The sequence below is a fragment of the Dasypus novemcinctus genome, chromosome 17 (genome assembly GCF_030445035.2).
Source record: "Dasypus novemcinctus isolate mDasNov1 chromosome 17, mDasNov1.1.hap2, whole genome shotgun sequence".
Lineage (NCBI taxonomy): Eukaryota > Metazoa > Chordata > Mammalia > Cingulata > Dasypodidae > Dasypus > Dasypus novemcinctus.
In genome coordinates this window covers 3,030,051-3,044,208 of record NC_080689.1, presented here as the reverse complement: position 1 = coordinate 3,044,208, position 14,158 = coordinate 3,030,051, and positions in this window count along the sequence as shown.

Below are 14,158 nucleotides of genomic sequence, written 5' to 3'. Positions count from 1 at the left end.
GGGAGGGGGGGCTCGCATCAGCACCCGGCTGCCCAGGCGAGGCGGGGGGTGCGGGGGACCGCAGGGGACATGGGGGGGCTGCGGGGGGGGGCCCGCAGGGGGCAGGAGCTCACGTCAGCACCCAGCTGCCCAAGCCAGGCGGGGGGACGCGGGGGACGTGCGCGGGGCCGCGGTGGGAGGGGACAGCGGCCCGCCCCCTCGGCCCCTTTGGGGCTCCTTCTCCATTAGCGTCCCCATGCCCCGGGTGGGAAGAAGTAGCCGCAGCCGATTGAGCCCAGTCACCCCAGATTCCTGGGCGCCCCACTCCTGATGGGGCGCCGGACTCCTGCCCACCTGGGGTGCGCGGCGGTTCTGAGAGGCGCCTTGAAGCCCACGCCTCCGGGCCGGTGGGATGCACCCCGGGTCCCCGCGCCCCGCGCCCCCTGGAATGGCTGCGCCGGCCGCGCCAGGTGAGGGCATGACGGCTGGGCCGGGGAACAGAGCCCCGTCCCTCGCGCCTGGCCTGGAGGGGCCCGCGGCCGCCTTCCTCCCTGTCCAGGCAGTGACCGGTGGGCAGCCGGGCACTGCGACCTGCTGGGCCCTCCCCCTGCCCGCCCCGGTGGCCGCGACGCTGCACCTGCCTCCGCTGGTGGCACCTGCCCCTGGCCCCTGGTCCCCAAGTGCCCACCCCGTCCCTCACCTGCTTCTGCCCCTTCTCGGGTCTGCAGGTTCCTGGGGCCGCAGAGATGGCGCAGGTCGTGTCCCCAGCGCTGGAGGCCTGGCTTTGGGGCGGGATGCTGCTGGGAAGGAAGGTGAGGAACTTGGAGCTGCACATCTTGGGATGGTCTCACTGGTTTCTAGTATATTATTTTTGAAAGTTGAAAAGCATCCATAAAGAACTTTAAAAAAAAAGAAAAGGAGGGAAGCGGGTGTGGCTCAAGCAGTTGGGCGCCCGCCTACCCCACGGGAGGTCCCGGGTTTGGTCCAGTGCTTCCTAAAGAAGACGAGCAGGACAGCAAGCTGACCCATCAGGCTCACACAGCGAGCTGAGGCAACAAGATGACACAAAGGGATGACGCAAGGAGGAGACACAGTGAGAGACACAAGAGAAGAACTGAGGCGGCTCAAGTTGCTGGGCGTCTCCCACATGGGAGGCCCCAGGTTCAGTTCCTGGTGCCTCCTGGAGAATGCGAGCAAACAATGCGCAGACAGATGAAAGACCCATCTGGGGGAGGAGGGGATAAATAAAGAAAAATAAAGTAAATAAATAAATCTTTAAAAAAAATAAAAAATAAGGGAGGCGCTGGGAAGGCTGTGAAGCACCGTGTCCTTCTCTCCAGGAGTGGAGCAGGGAGAGGTGCCCCTGGGACGGCAGGGCCGCCTGCGGGAACTCTGTGGGCCCCGGAGAGCCGGGCCAGGGAGGGTACAGGGCGCCCTGGGCCCGGGCCCCCAAACCTTTGCAGGAGCGAGCAGGGGCCCGCCCAGGGGACACCTCCCCACTCACTGCCCTTCGGTGAGCCTGGTCTTGGTCAAATCTTGTGGGAGAGACGAGGTCAGGGCTGAAAGGACACTTGAGTCCTTTTTTTTCTATAGAAACCTCATTTTCTTTAAATCATAAAAACACTGTATAATCATTGCTTAAAACATTAAACCAGGTTCAAACCCCGGGCCTCCTTGACCCGTGTGCAGCTGGCCCATGCGCAGTGCTGATGCACACAAGGAGCGTCCTGCCACGCAGGGGTGTCCCCCGCTTACGGGAGCCCCATGCGCAAGGAGTGCGCCCTATCAGGAGAGCTGCCCAGCGCGAAAGAAAGCGCAGCCTGCCCAGGAATGGCGCCGCCCACACAGAGAGCTGACACAGCAAGATGACGCAACAAAAAGACACAGATTGCAGGTGCCGCTGACAAGAAAGCAAGCGGACACAGAAGAACACACAATGAATGGGCAGAGAGAGCAGACAACGGGGGGCGGGGGGAGGGGAGAAGAGCAGGGAAGGGGAGAGAAAGTTTTAGAAATAATAATAAAAATTAAAAAAAAAATAAAACCAGACGAAAGGGCATATATCGAAAGGTAAAATCACCCTCCAACTTCCTCTTCCAGCTCTGAAGGAGGAAACGCTACGGAACTTGTCACTTGTCATAAACAACTAGAAAACCCAACAAAAGAGCCATAGGACTGTTTGCAGATACAGGCCACTAGGCGATGCGGGGAGCGAGGAGGCAAATGAGGCGCGCCCTACGCCCTCTGAGCCCCTGCGTCCACCTGGGGCAGTTTCCAGAACGTGCTGTGGGCGGGGACCCCGCAGAGCCAGCGTCTCCTCAGCAGGGGCCAGAGCCGAGGCGGTGGGAGCCTGCGGGGCAGGGACCCGACACGGAGGAGCCGCCCCAGGAAGGAGCTGCGAGCAGGTTCCAGGCACCGCCTCAGCGCCCCTTGGGCTAACACGGCAGCTTGGGTTTACATAAGCGCGTCACTTCCAGCTAGGGGCATCCCCGCACACCCAGCCCACGCCTCCCCACGTCCACGACATCTTTCACTAGTGTGGTGCATCTGTCCCCAGTGGAGGAACACATGTTGAAGCATTGTACTAACCAAGGACCAAAGTTCACATTCCAGCGCACACTTTGGCCTGCAATTTTAGAGGTTTTGGCAGAATGCGTAATGGCCTGTATCCATCATTGCTATGTCTTGCGGGCCAATTCCGATGTCCCAAAAATGCCCCATGTTGCACCATTTCTTCCCTCTCCCTCCCTGGTGGCCACTGCCTTGTAGCAACGATACAGGTTCTTCCACTGCTAGAGTAAGTCTACTTCAGCGCCTAGTTGCTTCCCCTCTTACGGTGGCTTCTTCCTCAGGCTTGAGGATTTGGGGATGGGGATGCCCCCTCTGTTTCTAAGTGAAAGGGGGCTTGGGTCCCATGGGGCAGACGGAAGGAACTGTCTTGCTTGCAGTTGGGATCCTCTGTTTTTTGGGATGGGCCTTGTCCATCATCCTCCTGTTGCTCGTCCCGGGTGCGTCTGATGAACTGGAGAGCAGGTGCCGGCTGCCCCTCTGCAGGGACCCAGGGCCCGCCGGCACGGGGACAGCTGGAAGATTCCCGTCCCGGGGACACGTTTGTGAAGAGTATAGAGCTGCGTGCGTTCAGACAGAAGCGGCAGAAGAACCGCGTGTGGGGAGATCATGAAGGAGTCTCACTCTGGCCCCCTGGGAGGTGTTTTCCAAGGTAAGACCCGCTGACAGGGCGCCGTAGTCCTGAGCGGCTCTGTCCCGCCACCGTGTCCAGACGCCTCCGGAGCCCTCTGGCCTGTCCTCGGATCGGAGCTGCCCTGTCACTGTCCCCGGGGCGGCTGCGTGGAGGCAGGTAACTCGCCTCTTTGGCTCAAATGTCGCCAAACCAAGAGAAGCCCCTGCAGCAGCTGCCGAGGAGCCAGCGAGAGCGGCCTCCCACGCCCGGCCCGCCTCGGAGGGCAGCACTGGGGCGCCCGCTGAAGCTCGGGGGGGGGCTTTGGGGGGCCTTGGGGGGCCTCGGGGGGCCTTGGGGGTAGGAGCGTGTTTTGCACCTGAGTGTGCGGGGAGCCCAATGGCCGTCGCCTCAGGGGTCCCGGTAGCATTGAAGAGGAGTTGGTGGGTGGCGTCCAGGGTGGCTGGGTGTCCTGGAGCTGCCACAACAGTCACCACAACCGGGTGGCTTCAAACAATGGGCACAGATTGTCCCCCAGCTAGAAGGCAGGCCCGCAGCCTTCTGGAACAGTCCCCCCGGCCAGTGCCGGGCGCTGACCCTCGGGCTCTGCGGGTGGCCCGCGGCTCCTCGGGGCAGCTGTTGCCCGCGCCCTTGGCCTCCTGCTCCCGGCGGCGTCTGCTCACGGCTGTCCCCTCCTCACGCCGGGCGAGGGGCTGGCACTGCCAGCGTGGCCCCCTTCTGACGTGACTAGGAGCAGGGAGAGGCCCCTCGTGGCCGTGCCTTCCTGGGGACCCTCGAGCTGCCTGGGGAGAGGCTCGCACGAAGGCCGAGCTCGCAGCCCCCCCCAGACCTTGGGCGCGCCCCCTCCCCAGGCCACCCCGCCCAGCTGCTCCGGGTTCCTGGCCGGCGGACGCCGCGAGCCGCAGAGGACCTCGGCTGTTTAAACGCCGCGTTTCCGGGTAACCTGTATGCGACCCTGGAGAGCCAGGTCAGGAGCCCGGCGCTGCCCTGGCTAGAGGAGGTCCCGAGGGGGCGCCAAGGGGGCACAGCCGTCCCAGAGTCCCAGGGAGCCTGGAGCCGGGCCAGCCCCTCGGGGGGTCCGCAGTGAAGGGGGCGGCCATCGAGGAGGCCCCACGGACCTGCTGCTGGACGCGGCCTCCTCGGGCGAGGCCCCCTGGCAGGGGCCAGCGGCAAAGCAAGCTTCCCTCAGGGGGCACCCGCCGGGGCAGCAAAGCACCTGCCGCAGGGCCTTCAGTGAGGGTGACAGTGTGCAGGGGAGACTGTGGCCTTACAGTTAATCCTTCAGGTTACCTCGGATGCTGTTCGGAAACAAGACGACTCGAGGTCAGTAAAACATCTTTCAGCAAAACCATACGCTAGGGAGCGCACGCGGCTCGAGCAGCTGGGTGCTCGCCTCCCACCTGGGAGGTCCCCGGTTGGGTCCCCGATGCCGCCTAAAGAAGAAGAGCAGACAGACGAGGGAGCCGGGGTGCAGGGGGCAGGGAGAGAATAAAAAGTAAATTTAAAAACCCGTGCTTTTCACGTCTGACGTTTGCAGCGGCCCTAAACATCCAGCCCCTCGCTCAGTGCCCCCCGGCCTTGCCCACTCTCCGGAGCGCCAGCGCCGCCCTCCCGCCCAGGCTTTCCTCCCCCGCGGCTCGCGGCTCCGTTGTCCGGGCTCCGTCTGGGCCTAGGCGGTGCCCGCGTCCCTCTCGCTGCGTCGGGACTTCCAGGCGCCTTCCGCAGGGTTTCCACTTCCGTTCTGCAGTCCACTCGTGCCCTTTGCCCTGCGGCTGGCGGGCTGCGCGGAGACGTCCACGGGGGTCCTCGGCCGGTCACGGGGGCTCGGGGGACATGGCGAACCCCGACATGCCCCGCGGCACCCTTAGCATAGCCTGGGGCTTCACCCGCTCCCTGGGCCACACTGCCCCACGCTTCTGACTTAACTGGTCCGAGTTGGTCCCAGCATCGGGGTCTGTCTGTCTGTCCCACGTGGGGCCTGCCTCGGCAGGGACGGAGCGCTCTGCTGCCCGTGCCCAGCGCACGGCTCTGAGTACTGAGGGATTTCACTGCGTAGCAGAGCAGGGTGCCAGGGCCCGGCTGCTGCCCAGGAGACTCTATGAGTCAGCCAAGGCAGTGCTGATGTAAAATACCAGAAACTGGTTGGCATTTATAAGGGTATTTATTTGGGGATAGGAGCTTACAGATACCAGGCCATAAGCATGAGTTACTTCCCTCACCAAAGTCTATATCCACGTGTTGGAGCAAGATGGCTGCTGATGTCTGCAGGGCTCAGGCTTCCTGGGTTCCTCCCTTCCTGGGGCTGGCTTCCCTCTTGGTTCAAGGTTCCTTCCTTCCCAGGGCTTGCTTCTTCCTGGGCTCAGGGCTCCTTCCTTCCTGGGACTGGCTTCTCTTTCCTCTGGGTGCTGACATCCTGGGGCTCCAGCATCAACCTCTGACATCAGAAATGCCCGCATCAAAAGCTCCAGCTCTGTGCTCTGCCACGCCTTCTATCTAACGGCCCTAATGACGTGGCCCAGTCAAGCCCCAATCATAACCCAGTCACACCCGGGTACAGACCAGATTACAAACATAATCCAGTATTTCCTCTTGGAATTCATCAATTATATCAAACTGCCGCAGAGTCCGAGAGGAGCCGTGGCCCATGCGGAGAAGGCGGGCCGCTTGGCCCGTGTGCCCGCCGCACGGGGCGCGCCGGCTGGATCCCTCTAGCCTGGGGGCCCCGGGGTGAGCCTGGGGCTGGCAAGGGGGACGCTCACCCGAACGGGGGCACCCCAGAACATTCCTGGTGCGTCCCCGGGGTGGGGGCCGCATGGCTCTGGGGGTCTCCGGCTGGGGGTTGTCGGGGGGGGGTGCCGGGCTGGGGCCCCTGGAGCAGCCCTCCACCCTGGGGGCCTGGGAGGACAGGGCCTGGGGGGGCTCTGTGCCCGAGGACGTGGCCCATGGGGAGGGAGGGAGGCGAGGGCGCCGTTGGGGCCGGGGGCACCGTGCTTGACCCTGGGCTCCCGTCCCCTCCTCGGCCCCGCCTGGGCCCCTGGACAGGTTCAGCTGCGCGGGCTGGGGCGCAGGCTGGGGCGCGGGCCGGGGGGGCCGGGAGGAGCTCCCTTGCTCAGGTGCACCGAGCAGGACGTGGGCGAGGCGGCCGGGCTCAGGCTGGGAGCCTCACGCCTTAGAGGACCTCGAGAGAACTGCGGGTGCTTGTGAGAATGCAGGTTCCCAGGCCCCCCAGGGCGCCCTTCCTTGCTCGTGAGCTCCAGGAAGCCTGGGGCTGTTGTGGGTTGAATTCGCAGCTGCAGCCCCAGGACAGGGCCCGGCACCGAGGCCAGGGGCTACCTGGGGAGCACGGGGTCACCGGCGGGGAGGCCTGGGCATCTGAATTCTTAAAGCTTCCGGAGGGCTTTTGTGGGAGCACCCAAACCGCCTTTTGCGCCACAGCCCCGGCTCCCGTCGGGGGCTGAGCAGCTCTTGCTGAGTGACCCTGCGCTGCAGGAGCACCCAGCCTGCGGGGTCACGGCGGGACGGCGAGGTGTGAAGACGGGCGCGGAGGGCGTGCCTGTGCCAGCGTGTGTGAGCGTGCGTGCAAGTGTGGGCGTGGGAGCCCGGGAGGGGCGTGCGCCCAGGGGAGGTTCACCCTCAAGGCGGCAGTCCCGGCTTCGGCTGAGGGCTGGGTCCCTGGTCCAGGAGGCTCCAGGTGGGGCGGGCCGCGGTGGGCCGGCAGGCTCACCTGCCACCCCAGGACAGCTGGACAGCTGGACAGCTGCCCCTGGTCCTGGGCAGGGCCGGGCAAGGGTATTTTTGAAGCTGTTCAGGTGACTCTGATATACAGAGGGGTGAGACCCACCCCTCAGAGGCTCCGTCCAGGTGTGGGGCTCTGGCCAGGTGTGAGGCTCTAGTCCAGGTGTGGGGCTCTGTCCAGGTGCGGGGCTGCGGCCCAGGTGCGGTGTTCCATCCCAGGTATGGGGCTCCATCCAGGTGTGGGGCTCTGTCCAGGTGTGAGGCTCTAGTCCAGGTGTGGGGCTCTGTCCAGGTGTGGGGCTCCGGCCCAGGTGTGGGACTCTGTCCAGGTGTGAGGCTCTAGTCCAAGTGTGGGGCTGTCCAAGTGTAAGATTCTAGTCCGAGTGTGGGGCTCTGTCCCAGGTGCGGGGCTTCAGCCCAGGTGTGGGGCTCTTGCCCAGGTACAGGGCTGCGGCCCAGGTGTGAGCCCCCACGGCTGCCAGGTCAGGTGCCTCTGCCCACTGGGGCGAGGGGCCCAGCTGGGGCGGGGGTGGGGGAGGAGAGCGGAGGCTGGGAGGGCTATGTCTCCCGCGTCCGGCCCCACCCCGGCTTCCATCCACCTCCAGGCCTTGAGGCACAGTCCACCAGGTGAGCCCGACACGCCCTTCACGAAGCCACAGGTGACCGGCCTTCCAGAGCGCCCAGCCGGGCCCCTGGCCGACTCCCAGCGTTGGTGTCTCCCTCTCCGCTGGCCCCAAACCCCGCGTCGCCTCCGTGGCTTGGCCCCTTCACCCTCACCCTGGGCCCCCCACTTGCCTTCCGGGGGGTCGCTCCTGTGTACTAGGCCCAGGCCCCCTCACGCCCCCTCCTGCTGCCCTCACACCCCCCTGACTGCCCTCAGGCCAGGCCCACCCCCTTGCCAGCCGGAGGGGAGCCGCCCAGGTTCCTGTGTGACTTGTCGGGTCACCACGGAGACTCTCCCGCGGCTCCTTCTTCGTTTTTCCCTGTGAGAAGACGAAGGAGAATTCAGTTCTCAAGGACGGCACACCGTACCTGCCGAGCCCTGAGTTCAGAGGCCGTGGGGAAAGCGTGTTCGCCTCTGCTCAGTCTCCAGGAGAGAGCGACAAGGGGAGGGGGGTGGCTGCAGGTGTGGCTGTCCCCTCACCTGGGAGGCTTCCTGGAGGAGGGGCCATGGCAGGCACCGGGTCTGATGTGATGGGAGGGGTAGTGCGGCTGGGGGAAGGGGTGGGGGTCCTCGAGGCCCTAGGAGGAGGCTGTGAGGGCTGACGGGGCAGGGGCCGGCTGCGGGTCCCCCCTTGACAGGCCCCCCCCTCCGGAGAGGGGCCGCGAACACCTCGTCCTAGCGGCTGAGCTGGGGCAGCCTCACTGCCTGTGGCTGTGAGCTCACTGCCTGCCCCTGTGGCCGGCTTGGCCTGGGGGCACCTGGCTTATGGCCCTGCCAGGTGGGGGGCGGCGGGGGGCCTGAAGCCCCCCAGCTGGCGGCTCGTCTGCTGGTCCCCGCACGCCAGGTGCTGCTAGAGGCGTTCTTTGTATTAACTGCGTTGACCTGCCAAGCACCCTGTGAGGTGGGAGCTCACCTTCCCGCGTGGGGTGGCCAGGCTGAGAAGGGGAGTGGCGAGGAAGGGGCGGGGAAGGGGCGGGGAAGGGGCGGAACCAGGCCTGAAGCAGAACCTGGGCCCAATCCCCTCCCTACAGCTGGGGGGGTCCCCGTCCTCCCCAAGGGGCGCATGTCCCTAAAACAGCCTGGCCCAGGGGCCGCCTTCCTGCCAACCTCTGCCCGGCCGAGCCCACCCCCCCCCCCCAGGCCCATCCGGCAGAGCTGGAGGAGGGCAGCTCCAGGGGCTCTCCCACTGCACCAGCCCAGGGGGCCTGTGCCTCTGCCACGCTGCCAAGTGGACGCCTCCACCCTGACGCAGCTGGCCCTGGACGCAGAGCAGATGCCGGCTCGGTCCACCCCGTGCGCCTCTACCCCAGCCCCGCGGGGAGCTCCAGCCCCGGCTCAGGGCCCCGGCCCCTGCAGGAGAGCGCGGCCTCGACCCTGGGTGCCAGTGCCCGCCGCCATGGCCTCGGGACCTGGCAGTGGTCAGCTCACTGGGGCCGCAGAGACTCCCCGGGCCTTTGTGCCCCTGACCTCTCCGGGCCTTTGTGCCCCTGACCTCTCCGGGCCTGGCGCCCTTGACCTCTCCGGGCCTGGCGCCCCTGACCTCTCGTTCCACCTGGAATATTTCCTAGCAAGTCTCGTTGGTTTGGTAACAATCATCGCTGTGGATTAAGCTTCCCAGATGGAGCGACAAGGACTAGATGACCCTCCAACCTGCAACGACCAAGACACAGACAAAACACATACAACAACGAAGGCAGTCGTCACGGAGAGACGGAAAGCAAACCCCGTGCGCCCTGCCTGGAGAGGGTCCCGGTACTGCAGGGGGGGCCCAGACAGAGCCCGGGGTCTCCCAGAGCTGAGAGGACAGAGCTGGGGGCCGGGCAGGCCGCAGAGCGGGCCGGGGGGCCACCCAGGGCGCCACCAGGGCACGAGCTCTGGGCATCTGGGCTCCGTCGGCACGAGCACGTGAGGAAATCACCTCCGCTCTGGAAAGGAGCCTGAAGGGAGAAGAAACCATCCGAGGGAACACAGACCAGAGAAGGTTCCAGTTCTCCCCAGCAAGAGCGGGGAGCTCATAGTGCATGGGGCGCTGGGCAGTTGCTCGGAAACGCTTTGCCTGGGAGGCTAAAAGCTGACCTGGCCCACCCAGCAAAGCTTAAAAGGAAGAAACTGAAAGTATCAACCTGTTCAAAGGGTCTTAGTGCATAACAGAACAAAGGGCAAGGATATTTATAGAAATACAAAGATATCCATCTCCCAGCTTCATAAAGTTCAAAACGTCTGGCATCCAGTCAACATTTACCAGGCATGCAAAGAAGCAGTAAAACACAACTCAAAACCAACCTAGAAACGGCGCAGATGAGAGAATTACAAGGCAATAACCTTAAAAGCAGTCCCTGCAACTTTATTCCAGTTGATTTAAGGAGGGAGAGGGAAGGCTGAGCATCCTAAGCAGAGATATGGAAAGTATAAAGAGGTTATAACTGGACATCTAGAGATGAAAATTTCAATGTCCAAAGTAAAAAGAAATACACTGGCAGAGATTAAAAGCACCTTAGGTGCTGCAAACAAACATTTTAGTGAACTTGGAGACATAGTAATAGAAATGCTCCAAAATGAAACACTGAGAGAAAAGAGACTTAAAAAAAAAAAGCAAAGCATCACTGCGGTATGAAACAAGGTCAAGAGCCTAATAAATGCATAATTGGAGATAAGGGCCAGAAAAAAATATTTGAGGAAATAATGGACACAAAAAATTCCAAATTTGATGAAAACTATACATCCATAGGTCAAAGAAATAAAGCAAATTTAAGCACAAGAAAAATGGAGAAAACTACACCAGTACATTGTAATAAATTGCTTAAAACCACTGGAAAAGAAAAAAATCTTTAAAAATAGAGAAGAAAGATACATTACTCAGAGAAAAACAAAGATGAAAGTCATAGCCAGAATGTCAGAAACCAGGTCAACCAAAGGTGATGGAGAAACGTGGAAAGGGAGGGGAGGGGAGGAGGGGAGGAGGGGAGGAAGGAAGGGAGGGAGGGAGGGAGGGAGGGAGGGAGGGAGGAAGGGAGGGAGGAAGGAAGGAAGGGAGGGAGGGAGGGAGGGAGGGAAGGGAAGGAAGGAAGGAAGGAAGGAAGGGAGGAAGGAAGGAAGGGAGGGAGGGAGGGAGGGAGGGAGGGAAGGAGGGAAGGAGGGAGGGAGGGAGGGAGGGAGGGAGGGAAGGGAAGGAGGGAAGGAGGGAAGGAGGGAAGGAGGGAGGGAGGGAGGGAGGGAAGGGAAGGAGGGAAGGAAGGAGGGAAGGTGGGAGGGAGGGCTCCCTACCTAGAATTCAATACCAAGCAAAATTATCTTTCAAAACTGAAAGATGCAAAAGACATACAAAAGCTGAAATAATTCCCCACTAGGTAATCTACAATATAAGATTAATTAAAGGAAGTCCTACAGGCTGAAGGAAATAATACCATATGGAAACCTGAATTTACACAAAGGAATGAAGCATACTGGAAACAGTAACTCTGAGATAAATATGAAAAACTTTCTTCTCTTCCCTTTTAAAGAGAACTGTTAGAAAAACAAAAAATTAGAAAAAAAATGAGAATCATTTAAAGCAAAAATAGCAATGTATCCTGAGGTTTACAATATATGGAGGGAAGCGGACTTTGTCCCAATGGATGGGGCCTCGGTCTACCACATGGGAGGTCGAAGGTTCAAACCCCAGGTCTCCTTGACCCGTGTGCAGCTGGCCCATGCGCAGTGCTGATGCGCGCAAGGAGTGCCCTGCCACGTAGGGGTGTCCCCCGCGTAGGGGAGCCCCACGTGCAAGGAGCATGCCCTGTAAGGAGAGCTGCCCAGCGCGAAAGAAAGTGCAGCCTGCCCAGGAATGGCGCCGCACACATGGAGAGCTGACACAACAAGATGATGCAACAAAAAGAAACAGAGTCCCATGCTGCTGACAACAACAGAAGCGAACAAAGAAGAACACACAGCAAATGGACACAGAGAACAGACAACTGAGGGGCGGGGGAAGGGGAGAGAAATAAATATCTTTAAAAAAAACACAATATATGGAGAAGTGGAAGTATGACAATAGAACAAAATCAGGAGAGGAGAAATGGAATTACGTCATTCTAAGGTTTTTACACTGTGAAGTGGCATAAAACAATCTGAAGTTCGACTGTGATAAGTTAAAGATGTATACTAAACTCTAAAGCAACAACTAAAACAACAAAGCTAGCTGTTAAGCTAACGAAGGAAATAAAGTAGAATCATAAAAATATTTAATCCGAAAGAAAACAGAAAAAGGGGAAACACAAATAGAAAAGAAATAGCAACATGATAGATTTAAACCTAAAATCCCAATAAATGTAGACTATGCATCCCAATTAAAGGCAGAGATTGGCAGATAGAATTAAAAAGCAAGGGTAAACACCGACGAGAAACCCAGTTTAAATATCGAGACACAAATAGGTTAAAAGCAAAAAGATGGAAAAATATTCCATGCTAAAACTAATCAAAAGAAAGCTGGCATGAATGTATTAATATCACACAAAATAGATTTCAAAGCCAATGCTATGACAGGGGAAAGAGGATCAGGATGTCTAAAAAGACTGAGCACATCCCTCAGGAGGACTGGAGGAACCGGAGCTCTCACGCGCGGCTGGTGAGAGTGGAAAATGGTGCATCCACTTTGGAAAACAGTTTGACACTTTCTTAAAAAGTTAAACACACACCTGCTGTAAGATCCACCCGTTCCACCCCAAGCCCTTACTCGGGCCCACAGGTGGATCTGCACAGGAATTTTGTCGCAGCTGTATTTGTATTCGTCCCAAACTGGTAACAACTCGAATGCCCATCCGCAGGCAAACAGGCAAACAAACCGAGGTCTGTCCACGCATCGGAACAGCACTAGGCCATAAAAAGGATGACGACTGAAAACACAGTGCCCTGGATAAGCCTCAATAAATATGCTGAGTGAAAGAGACCAGACACAAAATTCTAGGAAACACAAGTGAATCTGTAGTGATAAAAAGAGGATCACCCTCATATTTTTTATGTAACATTTTATGTAATCTAAGTATCTTTTAAAAATAAAATTTAAATATATGTGAAAAATAATAATAAAGAACAAAATGTACCCCCCCCAAAAAAAAAAAGAGAGGACCAGTGATTGCCTGGTTCTGGGGGCCTGGGGGAGGGGCTCAGGAGGAAACTTTAGGGTTAATTGCTGTGTTCATAATCTTGTTTGTGGCGGTGGTGTCAGGGGTATACACAGATAGCAAAAGTTGTCGAACTGTAAAAGTTAAAGGGAGCAGTTAGTTGCGTGTCAGTTACCTCTCAAAGCTGTTTTAAAAATCCACCCAGAGGCACCCTCCTCCTGGGACCCGGAGAACCGGGCTGGAAGGAGTCCTGACCTCGCCCCGGCCGGCCACTGAGGACGAGCGGCCTGTGAGCCAGCCGCCGTCCCCTGCACCGCATGCCACCCTCTGGCCAGAGCCGGGCACCGGGCGCCTCCTCCAGGGCGGACGCGGGGCTGCTCCTGCCCAGCCTGCACCCTGCCCGGGTGGCGCTGCTGATGCGGGTGGCAGCGACGCCAGGGCGCGAGGGGCGGGCTGGGGAGCGCCTCGGCTCGGCGCCGCGCGCGGGGCCTGAATTCGGGGCCAGTTTTGTATCTAAGAGCTGGGAGTCCGGGTTTATCCTGGAAACATCCTGCTTTTTAATGGCGAGCCTTTTCGCTAAGAGAGCAGAAGCAGCCTCTGCGTGGACGCCTGCGCCGGGCTCGGGGGGCGGCCCGCGGGAGGGGGCCGCGCTCACTCTCCCTGTGCAGCTTGAAGGGGGCGCCCAGGTCTCTCCCCCAGCCCCGTCCCCTGCGGCGCCCCGGCCCGCCCTGGCCGCCAGGCTTGCGGGCCCCTGTCCCCGCAGGAGGGGCAGCAGAAGCGGCCCCGCGGCCATGCGCAGCTCAGCCTCCCCAGAGGGGCTGCGAACGCGCTGCGCCACTGCCCTTGGCCCCAGCGTGGCCATCGCACGGGGGCCAGGAGGAAGCCGCAGAGCAGGCACCCAGGACACGGCAGAGCACCCGGACCTGGTGGCCCCCGAGCCCTCCCTGCCCCAGACCCCCAGAAGCAGCCAGGCCAGCTCGGACCCCGCCTGGGGCTGGAGACCGCACCCTGCGTGCCCCAGGAGGAGGCGTGGAGGCCACCCTGGGGCCAGGGGAGCCCAGGCGTCATCTCCCCTGGAGGGCACTGGGCACCTGCCCAGAAGCGGAGGAGAGGCCGAGGAGCTCGGGGTGGAGGGGGTGTCACGAGGCGAGGAAAGGGGCGCTGCAGGCTGGAGTGCGCCCCCCAGTACGTCCACTGCCCAGACCCTAAGGTGAAGGGGAGCAGGTGTCCGCGGGCAGCCGGGCCGGGGGCAGGTGCTCGGGCAGGGGGCCGCCACGGTCTGCTCAGCTGATGCACGAAGGGCTGCTGCCACCAGGGCCCGCTTCGGTCTAACCGGAGGGCCAAGCCCCACCCTTAGCCTAGACACGAGCTCCAGCTGCCCCCAGCGTGGGCCCGGGCACCCTGCGCCCACAGGCCCTGCGTCAGGGCCCCCGCCCATCGGCTTATTCTGGACTGATGCCAGCTCAGAAACTGGCGTCGGCT